Raw genomic sequence first — 21,549 nt, forward strand, 5'->3', positions numbered from 1 at the left:
TAAATATTTCAATCACCAAATAGCTCTTGCGCACACCGTACATTTTTTTTTCATTTGTTCCTTCCTCTTGATGACCAACTACATATAAAATATAGAAGATAAAATATATTGCTCGGTATGATTGTGTTGATGTCTTGATTGTAATTGTCAAAAAAAAACAACAACAGATTTTATCACAGACATTTTAACTACACACAAACCTATTACTAAAACCTTTTGAGCATAGGAAGAGGATAAAAAGTGACACAGCAGAAATGACGATATCAAGCTAATCGATCTGATTGCCGGTACAATTAACTTAAGATTGAATTTGCTTAAGGTTTTCAGCTATAATGGAATGTGTGACTTAAACCAACACCACACAGTTACTGCTGTCAGAAAAAGACATAATATGTACATTTATTTATTTATTTTAGCTAACTTTGTTCTGACCAGTTAGCAGAGTGGCTAACACAGCAAGCAACTACTCCTCAGCTACAACGCTAACATTAGCAATCATTTGCAATCATTTGCAATCATTTGCAACCCTGTTACTGTAGCTACAGTAATACTAAAATGTAACTTAGTATTCAAATAGAATTTAGCTTAATTCAGTATATGTATGCTATATTTTACAAATATAGTTTTTGGGTGCCTGAGTATCTACAATAACGTTGCGTAAAAAAAAAATTCACTTTCAGAGTTGGGCTGGACAAATCAAATTACAAATTATTAGCTGCTTTTCTTGAAAACATTAAAAAAAAAAACTCCCAAATAAAAGATGTGTTTTTCAAAAATATCGGTGCCTAAACTGTCCGCAATTCTGGAATGACCCAAGTAATGACACAAACAAATAGGAGGTGTCTTACTTGCAAACAAGCGCCTCTGAGTGGTATCGCCATGATGATGTCATCCTCGTCAGCAGTTCCAACGGCTCACAGGGTGCGGCTCATGGGACAGCTGAGGTCAGCTGCTCCTCGGCTTTGACTGAAATGTGACCTGAATAGGAAATATGAAGCACACTTCTCCATAAACCATTTGACTGATTGCCATCATACTTCATACTCCCTTGAGGTTGACATCAGCATGTGTTGAAAACACATTTTCTTTGGACCTATCGCAGGTGCTCATTTGCAATTGCAAGCGCCAAAATTAAATTTGGGTGGGAAATGTGCAAGTCCATCCGGGAGGATACCACTCACCAATCACTTACTGGACATTCATACCTCATCTATCAAGACAGTCAACGGGTTTCATTGCACCAGTGTGAAACTGACACATGCATGCATCAAATCAGGGGGTACTTGCGGGGGGACACTTTTTTTAAGGCCGCGCTAATTGTCGTTCCTCTCCCATTCGTTTGGGATCCGAACCAAATCTGTCAAGTAGTTTTTGTGAAACGTGTATTGTATTAAATTCTATGAACACTTCTTTCTCACAGAAAAGTTATGAACATGAATTTACATTTGATTTATGTGGTGACAACTTGGAAAATTGCAATTCTGGAAATAAAACAAAACACGATGAAGACTGAATTTTTTGTTGATGTTTGTTATGTTTTCTTAAAACAGCTTGCTCAGCAGCCAATTACAACATAACAAAGGAACATGTGTGTGTGGGGGGGGGGGGCTTTCCAATAGCAATGTTGCATCATAAGTTCAATGGTAATTTATGATCAAAATTTTACCCAAAACAAAGCCCACAGCTGCAGCAATGTTGATTGTGTTTAATTTGCTGATTGTGTTGCTCGGCAGTGTGCAGTGTTCTCATTGCCCAAAGGAAAAAAAACGGCTAATGTCAGTCCTATCCAGTAGGGTGTTTGAATAGAAAACAAAGGGGGGGGGGGGGGAATTATAGAACTTGCATACAAGACAATAGACGACAAGTTTATTCATACACATCCATTTTGCAATTGAATCAGGGCTCTGTATTCAATTTAAAATATACACTAAAAAGAAAATGCAAACCACAATCACGAAGATATCCCAAAATTGAATCATGTGTAATTGTAACTGAAGACATGGAATTTATATATGACCACATCTGTGTGCGCTTTCACACAGTGACATAGCATCTAACAATCAGATAATTAGATGTCATCAGCAAAAGCGTCTGAAATACTGGTCTGATAACGACAACTGCTTTCAACACACCAGGGTTGGAGAAGTGAGTGTCAGGTGTTCAACCGTCACTCCCTGGTGCTGGTTTCTCACTATCCACTTACACAGGGGCGGAGCTACGTGGTGGCCATTCTCCGGACAACCCAACATCCAAGAGAAGATTTTGAGGAATTTAATTAGTTCCTCCTTTCCGCAGTTTTCACACAATCGCATTCAACGTGGTGTCGTAGATACCATACACCTCCGTACATTCAACTTGACCATCCATCTAAAACGTGTTAAGACCACTGCTCTGAACGCAGATGATCAAACAATCCTCACAATATTTACAACACATATAATGAGTATCAACCCTGTATGTGCCCGCACACATTACGCATATAGCCACACAACTCCGATCATCAGGTCAGCCTTGGCTACACAGTGAACATGGCCGAGAAGTCATTGTTTACCATACCATCCACAGTTAGGACTTCATGAAATAAAATACCCGTATTGGCCCGAATATAAGACGGTGTTTTTTGCATTGCAATAAGACTGAAAACGTGGGGGTCGTCTTATATTCGGGGTCTAGACATTATACCCATTCACGACGCTAGATGGCGCCAGATATCATTGAAGCGAATGCTGAACTTGACTCCAAAGTGGCCAAAGTGAACCCCTGTCACGAAGAATAAAAATAAAAATAGCGGTAGCACTCAGAAGAAAAATAAAAAATAGCAGTAAGAAAGAAAAGAGAAGAAAATAATTGAAGAGATAACAGAAAATGGAGAAAAGTAGCGACAATCTGGAGAAAAGTGGGTCGAAGATCGGCAGCTGAGGAGAAGTTATGATGTACCGTATTTTCACGACTATAAGGCGCCATTAAAAGTCTCAAATTTTCTCCAAAATGGACAGGACGCCTTATGATGCGGAGCGTCTTGTGTATGCGCTGAGTTCCAAAACCTGACTGACAGCCGACACGCTGCTTATATAGAGAAAAGGCGGAAGTGACTGTGGACAGGCATGCGGCAAAGAAGTCGGCCAATCAGTGAAGGGTGGGTGTGTATATATACATATATGGAGAGAGAGAGAGAGAGAGAGAGAGAGAGAGAGAGAGAGAGAGAGAGAGAGAGAGAGAGAGAGAGAGAAAGCAGACGTGAGTGAGGACAGGCATGCGGCGAAGAAGCCATTGAGTGAAGGGTGGGCGTGTAAGTGGACGCTAAAGGGACGCACCAAGCAGGTACCAACACCTGTATAGAGTGTGGCTATGTGCATTGTTGCAAAACAACTTCGGTTTTGGTTTCTAAGAACCCCCGAAAATAAATTCTACAAAGAGACACGCCTACGAAGCTCAGTTCAAACTTCAAGCCATTGGTTATGCTTTTGGCATGCGTGCCCATCTCACAGCAGCGATGAAAAACCAAGTCAAGCAAATGAACTCTGAGCTTGCCGTTATTCCCGGAGGCTTGACTAAAGAACTCCAACCGCTGGACATCGGCATCAATCGGGCGTTCAAAGCAAAGTTGCGACCGGGCGTTCAAAGTAAAGTTGCGAGCGGCATGGGACCAATGGATGATCGATGGCAAACACAACTTTACAAAGAGTGAGAGGCAGCGCTGGGCGAGTTACGCCACAATTTGCGAATGGATTGTGGCTGCTTGGACGAACGTGTCTGCTTGCACTGTTGTTCGAGTTTTTGGCAAAGCCGGCATCATTTCTGTGGAGCCACATGGCAATGAGAGTGACTCTGACAACGAGAGGGAACACGGCGTTTTTGATGGATTACCGGTACTTGCACAATTGTTCAATTCTGATACAGAGGATGAGGACTTTGATGGATTTCTGGGTGATGATTGATCGAAAAACGTGAGTACATTGTACGATGGCTAAATAAAATACAACGGAATTCAGTTTTGCTTCCGTTGCCTTTTTAAAAACGTGTTTTTAGCTTGTATCTGTATGTCTTGGCATGCTACCGTATGCTACAAGCTAACGTGTTTTTAGCGTGCGCGCATGCATGCCGTATGTTTAAGCTGGCGTATGTTTTACCACTGTAAAACTGCGCCCAATAATACAGTGCGTTTTGTCTATGTGTCAAATACAGAAATAGGACCCATTAATGAGACTGCGCCCAACCATACGGTGCGCCGAATGGTCGTGAAAATACATATAGACATAAGTTACATTTCAAAAACCAGAAGCCATTCATTTACGAATGTGATTGCACTTTAGTTTACATATTTAAATGTTCAGATATTAAGATTTGAATGAGGCAAAATAACATGTTTTTTCTCTCAAATATATTGTTTTTTCAAATTTCTTGAAAAAGAGGGGGTCATCTTATAATCAGGGCCGTCTTATATTCGGGCCAATACGGTACACACCTTGACCAACACACTCATATCATAAGCAGGAATCTAAGTAAAAAGCAGAATTTAAGAGACTTAAAAGGTCTGTTTCATTGTGCTTCTTAGGTCGGGTACACACAAAGACAATCAGGCTGTTTTTGTCCCAGATTTTGACATCAAATGCCGGACAATTTCATAAGATTGTCCTATAAGGTTATTCTTATGTGTGAGGTGTGTTAAGAGTGGATTTGTCCTGATATTCGGGTCCATAAACGAGACGGGCCGAGAATCTTAAATCATGAACTTGTTCAATATTTACGAGCGAAAATCTTCATGTGTGCGGAGGAAGCCAATGTCATTCAAGTCATTTTGACTGCACCATAAACAAAACATAGCCAAGCAAAGAGGGGCCTTCACAGACGGACGAGGAAGCAGCTGTAACTAAAACAAAATATCTCCAACCCGATGTTGTTTCTTGTATAAAAGCAGATGGGGGTGATATTGGGCAAAAATGGCAAATGCGTGCATTTTATTTCATGAAACTCATACTGTGGATAGTATGGTAAACAATGACTTCTCTAACATGTTCACTGTGTAGCTAAGTCTGACCTGTTGATTTGACTTGTGGGGCTACGTACATGTGCATGCGTGCACGCACAAAATCTTATCACCACCTCTTAATGAGTTATTGTGTCACTCTGGACACCGCACTGAAAACTTTCTGGCCCCAGCCCTGAGAAACAGCACCATGGCAAGAAAGTCAGTTTTGACAAACGCCGTTAAAGGGACGGACGACTGACACAAAGTGACATGAAACAGAAATGCCAGCAGAAGACAACGGGAGATGGCAAAAAGAGGAAGAGGGGTGAAACGCTAAAAGGGTGTGAGAGCGAACATGGAGGCTGTGGAGGGGAGGAAAGGCGGGGAGTGAGGGGAAGGGGGGAGGTGCAGTGTGAGGCCGGGAACACAGAGCAGCGGCCGGGGGGATGTTTAGATAGGTGCAGGCTGCCACTAGGAAGTCCACGCTCCAGTATAAACAGGCCGCCACACAAGCCAGCACTCCCAACTGTGGGAGAAATCTGCCCTGAGACGCTCACAGTGGAGCGGAGGAGAGGAGGATGGTGGGAGGCGAGGGAGGACGGGTACACGGCCACTTTCAGATCCCCACTGAATATATACACAGCTGACTCTCTGAGGCCTCTCTGGAAACATTTCCTCCCGCCTGCCTGCAAGACGTCCGTGACGGAGGACTCCCGAGGCCGTTTTGGCCGCTGCTTATCTCGATCTGTACCACTCATACCAAAATACACGCATAGATGGACAACAACACTAGGTTTGAATACAGTGGAACATTTTTGGGGGGGAAAAGATGAGTCAAAGTGAAACACAAAGTGATAAAAAAACAATGTTAATAGTTTGTGAAGGTGGCGTCATAGTGGCATTTCTTTTGCAACAAACACAATAAGGTCGGTTGTGCTTAATTTAAATGAACAAAGAAACTTTCCCAAGAAATGATAATACTTTAGAATTCATGCCCTCAACATTTTTTTTGGTTTCTGTATTAACTCTACTAGTCAAAATATTGCCCAAATGTGCTCATAATATCACCCTACAATGCTGCTCTACGAAAACAAGACCGATTAGTGGCAACATGGCATTTTAATGCTAATGGTTAGATAAGCTAAGCTGACAATATTTAGTCTTAACTTTTTCCCAGTCGTTTTTCTGATATTCAAATCTTTTTTGAATCTCGAAATAATATTACCATTTGGAATGTTCTTAAAAGTAACGCAAATTTAACAATCGCAATCACCCCAATTTGAACCAACTGAAGTTATCTTTTTGTCAATTCTGCTCATGTGGGATAAATTTTATTTTGCTTACGGGGATCCTCCATATTAGCTTTTCATAGCTTGTTGTTAATTCCAGTGCAAAGCGAATAATTTATACCTACTAACGGTAGACGTTTTAAGAGATTGTGCTTTTAATTTCACCAAAAGAAGAACTCTATTTATTTTAAACTAATATTATTACATTCTTGACTATGCCTCTCAATCAAAACAATAGGAGCTTTGTCTTGTGGTTTTAAAGCTAACGCAAAGCTAACATTTATTCCATCCATTTTCCGAACCGCTTGATCCTCACTAGGGTCGCGGGGGGTGCTGGAGCCTATCCCAGCCGTCTTCGGGCAGTGGGCGGGGGACACCCTGAATCAGTTGCCAGCCAATCGCAGGGCACACAGAGACGAACAACCATCCACGCCCACACTCACACCTATGGACAATTTAGAGCGTCCAATCAACCTGCCATGCATGTTTTTGGAATGTGGGAGGAAACCGGAGCACCCGGAGAAAACCCACGCAGGCCCGGGGAGAACATGCAAACTCCACACAGGGAGGCCGGAGCTGGAATCGAACCCGGTACCTCTGCACTGTGAAGCCGACGTGCTAACCACTGGACTACCGGGCCGCAGCTAACATTTACAGGTACCCTAATTAGCACAGACTACTGTAACAGTATCAGGGAACTGTTTATTTGCTTTAACAAAGCCAGGACTTTATTTTTTTTAAATTGTAACTATGATATTCATACTACATGCCCAAACTAATATTAGCATTCCATAACCTGTTCTTGATGCTAATGCTAAGATAACAATAGCCGTTAACCTAATTTGCACTTGCCCAGCACACCAGTTTCAAGGGGCTGTTGAGTCTCTTTACCACAGCAAGAACTCTATCCCTTTTGGATTATGATTTTGCTTACCATTCTTCAAACGTTTTGTGATTTCATGCCAATGCCAAAACAAGCTCTCGATTTATTTTAAAGCACATCTGACACAAGATGCTCAAATGTCATTTTTGGCATTGCATTGGCTCTCTCCTGATTGGGACATTTGGTTCCCTTTTGTGTCGACACACAATTCCTCAATTTCCAGGCAATCATACCAACACACACACACACACACACACACACACACACTACACTTCACGCTGGTTTTCTGCGGAATTTCCTTTGAACATGAAACCCCTCACAGTGAGCAAAGAGAAACATTCCATGAGGACCAACACACTGGCACGCCTCTCCTCAGACACACGTGGCCTCCCACTGACACATGGGGGCGCGTTGTTCCCACTAGAGTCACCTGAAAGGGGCCCACAAATATACATCACATCCTTGCATTGTGGTCAGCGCTGCACAACTCGGTCACTTTAAGGAGTACTCGGCATTTGCGTGCAAGTCACTGCTTCACAAAACATAAAAGTATCAATTAGTACTTAGTTATTTTATTACATTTTTGAGTCTGTGATAGGCAATCACCTTTTTTTAATTGTTTTTATTCATACATCACAAAGTATTCTTTATCCTCAGTTGAGCACTTACTGTATCTTCCGTTGAGCAGCTTGCCACTACTAGAAGATTAGCTAGTAACACACCACCACTGCCAATAACAATCTGGACCTTTCTTTGAGAAGATTATAACCCATAATGAGCCTTGCCTGCCTGTGGCACCCCCACTGGAATCTTTAGCCTGTGGCTAGCGCTAACTACTAGCTACTATTCACCTTCGAAGGAACAGGGCGTTTGTGCGGCGCCTTACAGAAGGAGCCCAAAAATACAAGGATAGGCACGAATAGGTGCGTTTTTAAGGAAATGCTTTAAGTTTCTGTATGTGCTCCAGAAAATTTGGCAAAGTGGCAAAGGTTTTCTGTATTTGTAGTACGGAATCTAATGTGGCCTGTGAGGCCAATTAAGCTACACTGACTTCTGAGAGCCGATCGCTACCCAAATGGAATCCAAATGCTGTGATAGAATCAGGCCACGGACTTCATCACATTTTCAAAGGAATCCAGCTGCAAACGACGAGGGGCAGCTAAGAGGAGGAGAGCGTAAGTGGACCAGCGCCGCTGTGCTTACTGCGGGTAAAAACTCTTTCAGGAACACCAGCGTGGAGCAGCTGTGAGCACCAGCAGAGCCTGACACTCCCAATAACTGGTACATTCGAGAATGGTCGTCTGTCAATCACATGGAACATAGAGAGAAACCATTCACACTCACAGTCACAACAATAGACAAGTTTGCCCGCTTAAACACTTAAATATGAAATGCATGGTGTACAATAACGACACAGGGTTTAAACTATCTAAAATATCAGTTGAATGTCTTTTTGTCTTATATGTTTATTATTGATGTATTGGGGTGTTTTTTTCTTCAACAAAGCTGTGAAATAGGCTTATTTATTATTATTAAGATTTTTTTAAACCAGCCAGCCCTCATAGCAAGCTTTTCATGACTTCATCGTTTGGATTTAAGGTGAAACACCTCATCCGCTTGTCGGTACCTCTCACTCTATCTGTATTTGAGTTTTGCATATGGGTTGGCAGACCCTGTGAGTGCTTTCGACACAACATGAACTATGAAACTCTTGAGAGTTTACTCAACTTCATTTCGCACGCACGCGGGCAAAAACATATATTTCGACGCAGCTTTATAGGGTGTGCCACACAAGCCCAAACAAATAACTCCTAAAACTTTTGTGCACATCTGAATGAAACTGCAAATGGAAGAAAGAATGTGTCACTTTTGTGAGTTAACAGTTCCAATCGGGTTGCTGGCAAGTGACAAATTCCAGCAGGTAGCGCTGTGGTGAACAAAACCAGCTTGATTGGTACCCACTTTGTAATTCACAATTACCCCATCTAAAGGACTGGAATGGAACAGCATCGAGAGATACAACTGAATGCCACGTTGGCTGTCTTTATATTTGATCAGGGTAAAAAAAAAATAATAATAATAAATAAATAAAAACCCAACAACAACGCCCCCCTCAAAACCCTACAATTAATATGACAAATGAATAAAAGCAAAATATCACAAAATTAAAAAAACAACAACATAGGATTATTTTATCAATAAATACAAGAAAACATACAATTATTGGTTGTCAAATTAAAGGGCTTTATAAATTAACAAATAATTTTTTTTTCCCAATAAAAGTTTTCTGAAAGAACAATAAAAAATAAATAAAATAGTTCATTTGCCCAATAAAGAGCTACAGTATAAATAAATAAATGAATACATACCATATAATATATAATAGTGACTTTTTTTAGTTTATAAACTCATTGCCCAGTAAAGGGCAACGGTATGATGAAATAAACCAATTAATATATACAAAGACGTCATCACTTGCCCAATTAAGGGCTACAGTATGAATTGATCAATTAAGAAATACATTCAACATTTGATTGGTCTTTACCCAGTAAAAGCAATCCAATTAACTATTAAATAAGCAAATGACTGAATAATAGTTCCTCGTAAAGTGTTATAAGCAAATAAATCCCAGTATGCTTCATGCAGGGTTTGTCATTGTGACTCACGCAAATGTTGCATAATGCAGCACCTCGAGGTGAAAGTTATGTCCCACACATCCATAGCGATACTCCCTTGGAATAACCTCAGCATGACTGCAAGGCCTCCACACATCTCCCATCACCTGAACAAAAATTCTTTTTGTAACCACTCCTTTTGAAAAAGGCAAGCGGAATGGAATGAGTGCACCCAACAAACTGTACAAACAAGAACTTGACAAGCACAACAACGGCACTTAAGTGACCAGATTTTACAACTGTTACGATCCTGTGGTCATCTGGCAGTCAAGTCTGAATTGATTGCTTCCTTCCCTGGGCTGCTTGGTGGTGGTGCAACCCTCCATTACACATCATACATGCCTGAGCTGCCCACTGCAGTTTGCCAGTCCGTCGTGGATGAAGTGTCACAGAAACCCCCATTCAGGCTCAAGCTGAATTCACTAAACTGTGTCTTACTATGAACATAGCAGCCGTGGCTAACGTCAGCTTGTTCACAGTGCTAATGCTATCTGACTTTTGCTCGTTTCGCTATTTTGTTCAATCTGGGCAGTGTTATCTGTGACTATTTATTTGTTTTTTTTGTTTTTTTTGTTCAGGGGAAGTGTTGGTGCCGTCGGAGTCCAGTCTGCGGCTGGATGGATGGATGGCTTGTGGAGCCAACGATGAGAAGAAAGGAGCGTCAGCGCGTAGCGCAGATGCATATGTGGAACTGGGAGTCGTGGCTTGGAATTGAAGTGGATTTACAAGGGACAGGAGATGTGAGCCAATCTCTTTTTTTCACCAATGGACGCGAAAGTTTCTCGTTTGCTTTCAAACTTAAATGTCACGGTTAAGGGTAAAGCATGAGCCTTAATGGAGACTTCTTTCTTCTTACTTTCTTTCTTTTCTGATTGATATAAAAATGATCTATTTATATATAAACACATAACACAGGGTAGGACTAGATAAGTTTTTCCTTCTTCCTACTCCCTTGAACATAATAATTGTGTTGAATGATGACTGATTTTCCTTTCCTTTTTACTATTTTACTTACCTTACTTTCTGTCAAATTATTACTGTATATGTTTTATGTTCAATAAACAAATCATAAACAAACGAAACTTAGCTTGTAGCAGACGTGTGCACATTTTCAGCATGACGTCTCTGATCCACTGGTGAAAGCACATTTCGATTCTCTCCTCTTTCATCTATAACTGCTTCAAATGACAATGCGTATGCAGGAAAAGTGTTTGAGATTGAATGACTGTCTCTTATGTGTTGTGTTGTATTATTTTGTTATTTTAGGTAAAGTGCTCTGTAAAGCGCTTTGTTCCAGCTGAAGCTGTTGTGAAAGCATTATCGAAATAAATATGTATTGTAGTATTTGTCACAACTACGCACGTCATTTGCATGTCAGGGTGTGGCGGAGCTGTTAATTACTGAGGTGAGGCTACATTCAAACCTTGCTAGCGGATTTAAAATCACAACAGCCAAATAAAATGTACGAAATGCACTATAAAGCACAGGTCATCAAATGATGTGGCCAGCGAAAGCAAATTAAATATGTTGACTTCTCTGATGCTTGCTAAAATTTTAACCAAAATTTCAAATTCTCATATGTAATATGCAAGAGAGCTATTGTAAGTTTTCTTGTTACCAAAACCCTCATTACAGTAACTTAAACTACAGTTGAATAGACCATTATTCTTGACTTCCTTATATGGTTTCACAGTCATAACGGCCCTCCAAGGGAACCGGGAACTATAATGTGGCCCGCGACAAAAAATGAGTTTGACACCCCTGCTATAAAGGATCAGCCTCTAGTTTCCATACAGAAGTCTTCATGATGAAAAATATCAAAGGGTCTAAAACCATCATGTTAAAAACATGCAAATTTATCGCCCACTGTGTATAAGAGAGAAAAAAAGAAATAGAGCGACAATATCAAAAGCAGAAAATCCAGCCATGGATCAAGTAATTTAAAATGGCTTATGCATTAAAAAGAGCTGTGACAATTTCACTTAAATGTCTTCAGGTCTCATAACAGACATGAGGAGGAAGTGGACTCGGCTGCACTCTTGGTGACACACTTTTTTTTCCCAGGCATCTCGCCGGCGTGCGTCTTGCGTCACGGCTGCTGGTCTCATGTGGTTTTGGCTGCGGTCGCCAAACGCAAAACTGCTCCAGTTCACAGAGCGAGCAGGGGGGGGGGGGGGGGGTAGTTTCTATAACAGCTTAAAACACAATCACTGATCCATCCTTAAAACATGGCGCTACACACACACACACACACACGCACACGCACACACAAGAAGAATTCCAAAATGGAGAGCAAAAGTGATGATTCCCAGGATTATCCATGAATGAATGAAACCTTGGGCCACACACACCTCGGTTTCATGGGAAGGATGGTCTGCGGTAGACAAATTTTTGGACCATGCATTTTCATAGACAGTTGAAGGAAACGAATGATAAAAAAGTTTACATAAGTGAAAAAAGTCATGCAGGATCCGCAACAAAGAGTAGAAATCAGACAGGTGTCTTTGGTGAAATTACTGTTTATTTTGGGGGGTGGGGGGGGGGGGGTAATCCTGGCACAAATATACTGTACCAGGAAATCTACAGTACAATGAACACCAGTTTACTGAGGGAGGTAAATTCCTGTCGATAGATGCTGTAAACTTCTGGGACGGTCACCCCTGCTGAGATCGCCGCCCCCATCGACTCAATTTTTAGTCTGCTCGAGTCTACTCTCAGTCTGTTTATCGGTGACAAGAGAGCCGTGCAACCCATCGACATGTGACAAGCCTCTGTTTGTTGATGCCATGGATTGCTGCAAACTGAAGCCTATTCTGGATGGAACAAGACTTTGAAAGTCTGAAAGTCACTGCATAAAGGGACATCTTGAGTGGAATGGACACTAGTTTTTGTCTTTTGAATCCAGGGTCAGGTAAATCGAGGTTTTTGACTCATGCCAGGGGGCACAAGTGCATCACTGCGTCTAGTTTTATTCCAAAATTTACTCCAAAAAAAACAGGAAAACTGAAAGGGTGAAAAATGATTTCACACTATAGCTCTACAATTAATTTAATGTAGTGGGCATGGATAGTGGTGAAAAGGACCGGGTGAGGGGTTCGCACAGAACTTTACAATTGGTGCCATGACCCGGATCACAGCGACTTGGCCTGGCTCAAGTCGCCTATCAAGTCATATTCGCCAAACAGGCCAAATCTAACATGCATAAATGAATAATTTCCTGCATTAAAGGCCCCGGTAGCAACACTGATGCTGGGAGGTACGCTCTTGTGAAAAATACAGTCAGACAGTCTGGCACAGAGTCAAGCACCATCTGCTCAGATGACACAAACACCTCTTGGAGGCTTTGTAAACTCCTCCGCTTGATGACTGCGCTGCCATACCTGCGTTCGCATGACACACACTTGACACGAACCAAGAGGGACTAAATGAACGCTATGTAAACACGTCCTGGAGTCAGCCAGGATGAGCTACAACGGGCTCATCCACTAAAGCCTGCTGTCTGTCCCCAGTAGTTAAAGACAGCGCTGAGACTGGCCAGTGACTACTTGGTTTATAATCAGTCAAACAGCGCAGCGTCAACCCGCTACTAAGACAAAAGGCCGACCGAAGGAAGGCTTCGTCTTCTAACTCCCGTCGGCCGAGCCTCTTTTGCCGCATCAGGTAGCAGACGCAGGCCCTGATGACAGACGACGAGGTTGAATTTAAACATGTCAAAGCGTGGAGCGCGGCGAGCGTTCGTCTCACCAGCACAAGCTCACTGTGCACATTCATCACTGGGGGTGCGGGGGGGGGGGGCCTCATGCCGCGACACTTCGGGATGACAACATGTTGGAATACGTCTGACTGGAGAGCAAAACTAATGTCAATAATTTGACATGGAACATGATGTGCAGGAATAGAGAGTCACACCGTCACGTTACTTAGAACTCGGAATAGAAGTTGACTAGTCGACGCATCGACTTCTGTGCTGCAATAATTAGTCTACAATTATAGCTTGAGGTCTGTTATTTATCAGGCGTATGTTTTGGCAAGAACAGGGATGCCTTGCTGAAATCAACATTTGGTGGGAAATCGCGCAAGACCAAGTTTTGGTATTTTGAACACAGTCGACTTCATAAGTGGCCAATCAAAGTGGCTCTTCTCATTCTCGCACAAGAGGCGCAGTCCTTGACATGGTTGATGGACAAACCAATGAGACAAATTAATGTTTATAGGGAAGCACAAGAAGATCTCCATGGTCGGATGATGTCAAGATGGCCGCCATGATCACAAACCAGTGAAGTGGGCAATAAGCAGGCCTTGTTCAATGAACTCTCGGTACTCTTGTCAGACAACCAGGACAGTTCAGTTGGGATCGATTCACTGCCTTGACACTCCATTTTCCCTCACACAGCATGAATAAAGAAACTCTCAATGGAATCTATCTCTGTCTCACCGCTACTCCATCATGCGGCCCCCTCATCATTGTCGATGGGGAAAAAAAAAATGTTTCCAAACAAATCAAAAAGACTTGTATTCATCAGCCGTTATTTTAAAAGTCAAAAAACAAACTTGGATTTCCCTTTTGTTTTGACTGTGGTGCAGTCACAACTTGAATTTGGGGAATTATTTAAGAGGGAAAAGTACCAGACAGTACCATATAAAAAAAATACACTCCTTGGAAGGTAGTTCTAAGAATATTGCATGTGAGAATGTCCACAAGTGCGTGCACGCACATGCACACGCACACACAAACGCACACACACACATGTTGCAACGTCCGTCTGTCTGATTGATAGCAAGCGTTGCATTGTGCATCCATGTGTGCACGATGAAGAGATGGTGGGAGGGAAGTGGGGTAGGCTTTGGTTTTTGCAGGTGGCTTGCCGGACTGTTCTGCCAAGAAAAGAGAATACCCCGGAGTGGGCCGGAATAAATGAGGAGAGCGGAGCCGAGGGGAAGCGGGGGGAGGGGGGAAGTGAGGGGGGTTGATTTAAAACGGTGCTTATCATAATCGATAAAAAAGTGTTTGCTCTGCTCGCTCAGCCGCCCGCATCTCTGGCCCCCGGACCCGGGTGGGGCTTCCAGAGAAGGGCCAGGCCAGATGACTTCATTGCCATATGGTATCTAACCTCTCAGTCACACTCATTTACAACAATACTGCGCATTAGCCGCTCTCCAAACACTCCCTTTGTTATGCGGGCCCTGAGTCACCCAGAGACGCCGGCGATGCGCAGTGACGGTCGGACGGAACCGCAGCCAGAACTGAGCTGCGAGCGCACACTTCATTTCACTCGCATTTTGCTCAAAAGCAGGCCATAATTTTGGTATCCTAAGTGGCTGACAGACAATGAGCGCTCTATAAAAACACCCTATTTAGCATTTAGGTCAAGCCCGTAGTTGTTGAACATTTTCGGGGCAATGCTGAGCCGCATAGTATACTTGCACTCTGGAGGAGACGTTGCCAGCAGTGATGACTGTGATCACCGTGCAACGCCTCCGGGTGGGGAACATACCCCTGAAGTGGATAAATATAGCAGACACGAGCTGTGCGCGAAGGCTAGCGGTTAGCATGTCTGCCTCACGGTTTTGAGGTTGGAGGTTCAAATTCTTTCCTGCGTGTGGCTTTTCCGTGTTCTCCCCGAGTTTGCTTGGGCTTTCTCCAGATACTTTGTCTTACTCCCAGCGGTGGTGGAACGTACAAGCAGTAATCCGCCCTCCTTCGCAGATGTTACCTTCCAGGCAACCCCCGCAATTAATTGAAAATCCGCGATATCGAATGCCCTCTGTAAAAGAGTCGTTATTAACGACATTTGCGATCTTTAAGCACGCTTTTAAAATGACACAAAAAAGTATTTAAAGACATAATAAATTGAGAGAGAGCGCAAGAGCAATGGATGACAAAAATATTGCATCGTACTGTACCGAGCTCTCTGAGTTTGCAGTCAACAAAACTCGTTTTTGACAAACGAGCAAAAATGTTGTCTTACCTCACAATTTACATCAATAATCATGTCCAAAGATGTGTATTATAAAATCAGCCTTCGATTTAATGTCGGGTTTAAAAGGATGTTGAATCATTTTCAACCAAAACTAGGCTGTTTCGAAATCCTCCCCACTTTCATTCGGCGTCTTTCAGGCGAACAACGGCTCAAACTAAATTAGTGTGCCACCATCTATTGGTTGACAGTGAAATTACACCCAATATAAACGAGAGTTACACCAAACTAAGAGTGAATTGTACAGAAAATAATCCTTGAAGTAGCACCATTGTTACCCCTCGATGGATTTTATCATTCTGATTTTATTTACTGCGACCTTTTTTTTTTGTTATATCATACTCAAAAAATACTGTGTGTAAAACAACTAAAGCTTAAACTAGGACAAAATATTTTTATTTTTAATTGAAAACTAAAAAAAATGCGCTCTAAATACAAATCAAAAGGAGATGCATTTGAAAAACGAAAGTCAGACTGAAATAAAAACTATCAGGAAAATCCCAAAACTATGATTATGACCCTGATTTACATGAGGGGTCAGTAATTTTGGAACGATATGAAACATTTGAGACAAACTAAACAACTAAGGCAGACAGAGGGCCTTTTTCCAAACAAGGCAATCGAAGTTTGAAGCTGGGTTCACTATCTTGAGTGATTTCTCATTTTTAATATTCTTTCCAGCATCCTTACTAGCGACAGACCTCCAATCTCAGCAGAGTGTCATTACTCATTTGAAGAAAAAGGCCAAAATAAATCCAGGACCTTTATTGCACCACTCCTGAGTGCACCTGAACGATTACATACTTAATTTCCTCCAAATCCAAATCCTAACAAAAAGCTCAACATTCAATAAAATGTTGCATTTGAGGTCCCAGCGGGTCACAAGAGCAAAGAGGAGGCAAAAACAAAAACAAACAACCCCCCCCCCCCCAAAAACAAAACAAAACGAGAGCCCCATTGCAGCAGGGAGCTGCTGAACTCTCGCTGATAGCGGCACCGCGGATGGTACGCATTACGGAGGTGACACGAATGGAAAAACCCATGCAGACAATCGTCTCTTCTGCCAGCGCTCTCTCTGACTCGTCCTCGTCTTCACCGCCTCGCAACCTTCACCCTCGCTTCCGTGGCACCCTTTGAGCCCACGAGCATCCATCAAGCTGTTCCGCGGCTTCTCCCAGTGCCCGAGCGTGACGGGGGCCCCGCTTTGCCTCGTCTATCGTCATGTTCTTGTTTTGCAACTATTCGTTTTCTCTTTTCTGGCAGCGCTATAAAGGTTAGCGAGAGTGTGCTGTTGATGCTCGGGGGTGAGTTATGGGCACTGGAGCCAGGGGGACCCAGAAAGAACATAACGAGCGTACTTTTGGGAGAAGGATGAAAGTGAGCCAGTGAAGGGGGGGTTGGAGGAGAGTGCAATGATCAGGGTTCACGATGCCAAACGCTGATGTGTTTGTTTTCCATCACAACCCTTTTGGGCAGTGACAAAGAGCCAAAGTAAAAAAAAAAAAAAACCTTAATGCTGATAAATCACATGCAGACTTTCAACTCTTAAATGATGGTTCCACAAAGGAATGGTCCTTATCTCCTCTTCGGGGACCGCTCAGATTTTACTGCTTTTCCTTCTTACAACCAGAGATGGGGGGACTCAAGTGACACGACCTGATTCAAGTTGACAATTTTAGAACTTGGGACTTGAATGGCAAAAACGTATGAAAGACTTGAGCCAGGTCTTGTCTGTTAAAAAAGGGATAATCAAAGAAAAGCTATCTTTATGCGGTGCTCTTAAACCTGCTACCCCGTCAGAATGCTGTGGTGTGGAGTGCAGAAGCCACTTTTTGCCACGTTTGTTTTGAAGGACAATGCTTTTGACAAAATTGGGGAAAAAGCTAACAGCATCATACAACGTTAGCAGCTCAAAGTGACCACAACTATGGCATCTCACGTCATGTGTCACGATCAAACTCACGCAAGCGGGCACGCTATGCTAAATTCACAGCTAAGCTAACCGTTAGCTGCTCAAACATTACGCTGTTAAGAAGAGGATGTGAGATAAGATCCAAAGGCAAAGACAGATCCAAAAACACACTGTTAAACAAACAGCTTGGCTTTGGTATACAGTTCAGCGAAGGTATCCAAAAATGCAGGCCGTAAAGACAAAGTGAGAACAGGGAATGCTGAACGTGAGAAGGTACAAACTGACTGGTGATGAGACAGAATGAGACACGAGGTTAAGTACGTGAGACGATTAGGGATCACGAAAGGTAGGTGAGGCAGGCACAATCAGGAGCAGGTGAGCACACGACAAACAGGAAGTGCAGAACACACACACACACACACACGATGTTCAGTATGTTCGTTAGTTATGCGTTTCATTGAGAAGACAACAAAGTCGAGAAATTGGGTTGGGACCGCTCAGAATGAGAATTATGAAGTGAGCTACTGCGTGCAAAGCGGCTAACGTGCGTAAAATACTTTTTGTGACTCGGCAAAATTGTCTGACTAGACGGGTGACTTGCTGAATCGAACTTGCTTGATTTTTGCCACAGTAACTTGGAACTAGCTTGAAACTTCCGACCTGAACGCCTTTGCTTACCACTATGCATTTTGGAGTTCATACAGAACAGAGTTCATTCAATTAGAGTGACATTTTGCAAACAATCATCAAATCATTACGCCATTTATTTCGGTTTGTTTTCTCGGTAGGCAGGACCGTGGCCTCATTGTTAGCATGTGAGCTTTAATGGTTTTAACAAATATGGTGAGTGTAGCTTTTAATTTGTATAGAAACACCACTACAACACTAATGGAGCTAATATATGGGGGGGGGGGGGGGGGGGGATCCCGAATAATGGATGTCACATACATTTCTTTTCCTTTGTAAAAATAATGATATGTAAAAAAAAAAAAAAAAAAAAAGCATGACGTGAAACGTTTCCCTTTCATGGTGCGTCTTCAAATCTGCGACTTTTCACTGCATCATTTCAGCGGCGTCCTGTCTACTTTTTAACACTGTGCAGCACGTTGTGTGAAGTGTGAATACCTGTCTTTATAAGGCAGCGTGTTGCGGCGGCGGCGTACAATGACAGCTCCAGGCACGCCGAATGTGGAAGCCCGTCATCCCGAGGTTACATGCGGGACACGTCGGAGGGCGGTGGAGCGGCATGGCGGAGGATGGAGGCTTGCCTCCATCACAGGCTGACACGCACCATGCAGCTGGAAATTGGAAAGGTAGAAGGAAAACAGCCTTATTACAAATATTTGTGCAACATCACTTGTTATTAACTTGACGTAAGACATCATTAGCTCCATTGTTATTTCTATGTGGAAAAAAGCAAACACTTAGGTAGACTAGGTTGCCGGAAAATGTGTCTTATGTACACCCTCCATCTCGACAGACCACCCCCATAATAAGTGAAATCCGCAATGTAGAAATACCCGATTCAAATATTCTCAAAGACTTTTTTTAGAGCATTTACAGCACTTATTTTATTGTTTAAAACACACTTATAAAATAATACAAACATATTTAAGAGAGAAGGAGAGTAAGAGTAATGGATAGATAACACACAAATATTGTACAGTCACGGTGTACCGATCACTGCATTAACAGTAACTAACAAACTAATAAACTTAATTTGTCTCACCATATAAGCGTCAAAAATCATGCCCAAAGATGTACATTACAAAATGAAGTATAACCATTGTTTTCTGTAGGCGTAAAAAGCAATATTACATCTGATGCCATTCAATGACTAGGATACATACTTGCGCTTTCATTCTACTTCTTTCAAATTTATATTGTCTCAAACTATACAGGAAAATCATATAGCCATCTAGTGGTCGATAATTTTACTGCAGTCCAATATACACTAGAGTTGCACCAAAATGGAGTAATTAAGAGCACACACAAAAAAAATCGATGAAACAAAGGGACTGCAAACCTTGATGGAGGAGTGGGGGTAGCTGCTTTATTTGTTTTTTAATTATTATTTCTGTTCTAAAGACAATGCTATTAATCACACAGCCACCCAACAATAATCCTGATTAAGTGCATAACTTCACAATTGCCAACAACCGAATTAATTGTGTGGAGTCTTTATTTTTCTTGTTTTGCTTATGTAAACACATGTTGCTTGGCACAAATTCATCAGGCTCAATCATCAACGCCCCAATTGCAATATGCCAGAGCACTGATACAGATAACATGATGGAGTTTTTTTCATGTAAATTTTTTTTAAGCATCTGGTGAAATTATTCTATTTCCTCAAATCGAGGCCCCTACTGTAATAGTCCCCGTGTGTAGCCCACTTGAAAAAAAATAAACACCTCCCAACTCGGAAAAAAAAGGCACAAACCAGAATTATCCGAGTTTATAGACTACATTAACTCCTGAGCTATTTGAACTTGGTCCCAAACCAAAAACAGCAGCATTTACTAAGGCACACAAACGCTCTCTTAAATGAAGTCTGAACTCCTACTGTGCATAACATGGCCGACCAAACGCGATGGGGTCGCTCCACCATGTGAGAGTCCTTGCAACTATTTATTCAGCCATTCTGAATTTTCCCAAAATCGGTGACGTGTCTGTTGCATGCACCACATAACATGGAACCCCGCACTCATCGACAAGTGTCATTTGTCGGTTTGGTGATGAATGAACATTCACTCACATGGAATGCCAAGTAAGCAGCGCATGTGAACAAGACAAGTATTAAAAGATTGATAATGGGATGTATATTGGTGGTGCGGGGGGGGGGGGGGGATAAAGAATAAAGAAACAGAGGAAGGGGAAGACCCCCAGCAGACCACAGACCCAACCTATGTGGTCGTCTGACCCAGCCGGCTTCTTATGAATGGAAGGAAATTGTCTCCATTTAAAAAAAAAAAAGGCCCAGTTAGAAAGCTGGAGTCTTAATAATAGAATCAACTTGCGAATGGCGCAGAAAATAGCGAGAGGTGAAGGGTAGAAGGTAGAAGGACATGCAAGTTTGTTTTATTAGCCTTCAATAAATATCTGACAGATTTCCTGAGGAAATATCTTGGGATCACATGTAGAATAGTTTAGGACTGATGTCAACTGCAGCAACATATGAAATCTATTAGCGAGGAGCCACAGCAGACATGGGCCTGAGAGGGAGCGAGGCAGGAATCAGCAGAGAGAGAGAGAGAGAGAGAGAGACAAAAGCAATGCTCAAAGTCAAGGAGGGTGGGAAGAAAATCTCACAGGCTTTCCAAATTCTTCGAGAGGTAAAAAAGTCAGCCAAGACACAAAATCAGAATAAAGAAGGAGAAGGAGTGGGGGGGGGGGGCAGGAGACGGATGCGTACGCACCCGCACACATCATCGAAGTACACACTGGAGCAGTGATCTCCACATCCTGTCAGGTTCAAGGCCAACGTGAAGCGGTGAGACGAGTGCCCAGACGGTGCTGCCAGGCCCGGGGAGGGATGGGGACAAACTCCCTTCTAGAAAAACATAGCAAAAGACAACGTTGGCCCACTGCCATCTATACGACAACATGACAAAGAAAATGACAGTGGGTGTGCATCTGTATTAGATATAAAGCCAGAATTATACAAAAAAGTCCATCTCGGAACCTGTGAACGGTGAAGCAGATCTGCCAGCCTCTCGCTTACTGCGCTGCCCCGGTCAAGTTCGAGTGAAGTTTAAAGCGCATGAACCACCAACATTTCTACCTACAGATCAACAAGTGAGTCCACGTTCTTTCCCCAGAACGTACAAACTCCACACAGACTGA

The 21,549-nt window shown here is 42.5% G+C and overlaps 1 long non-coding RNA gene across 1 annotated transcript; it reads right to left on the minus strand.

Annotated features, from left to right (window-relative positions):
* Positions 1-865: 865 nt before the first annotated feature.
* Positions 866-21,234, minus strand: LOC147197497 (uncharacterized). Its single transcript, XR_015102430.1, has 3 exons — positions 21,123-21,234; positions 18,832-19,004; positions 866-978 (listed from the first exon to the last, which is right to left on the minus strand). It is a non-coding gene; the product is annotated as an uncharacterized LOC147197497 (long non-coding RNA).
* Between the last annotated feature and the right edge of the window lie 315 nt (positions 21,235-21,549).

Source organism: Hippocampus guttulatus, chromosome 12 (assembly GCF_054856545.1).
Source record: "Hippocampus guttulatus isolate MCC_2025c chromosome 12, RoL_Hgut_1.0, whole genome shotgun sequence".
NCBI classification, from domain to species: domain Eukaryota; kingdom Metazoa; phylum Chordata; class Actinopteri; order Syngnathiformes; family Syngnathidae; genus Hippocampus; species Hippocampus guttulatus.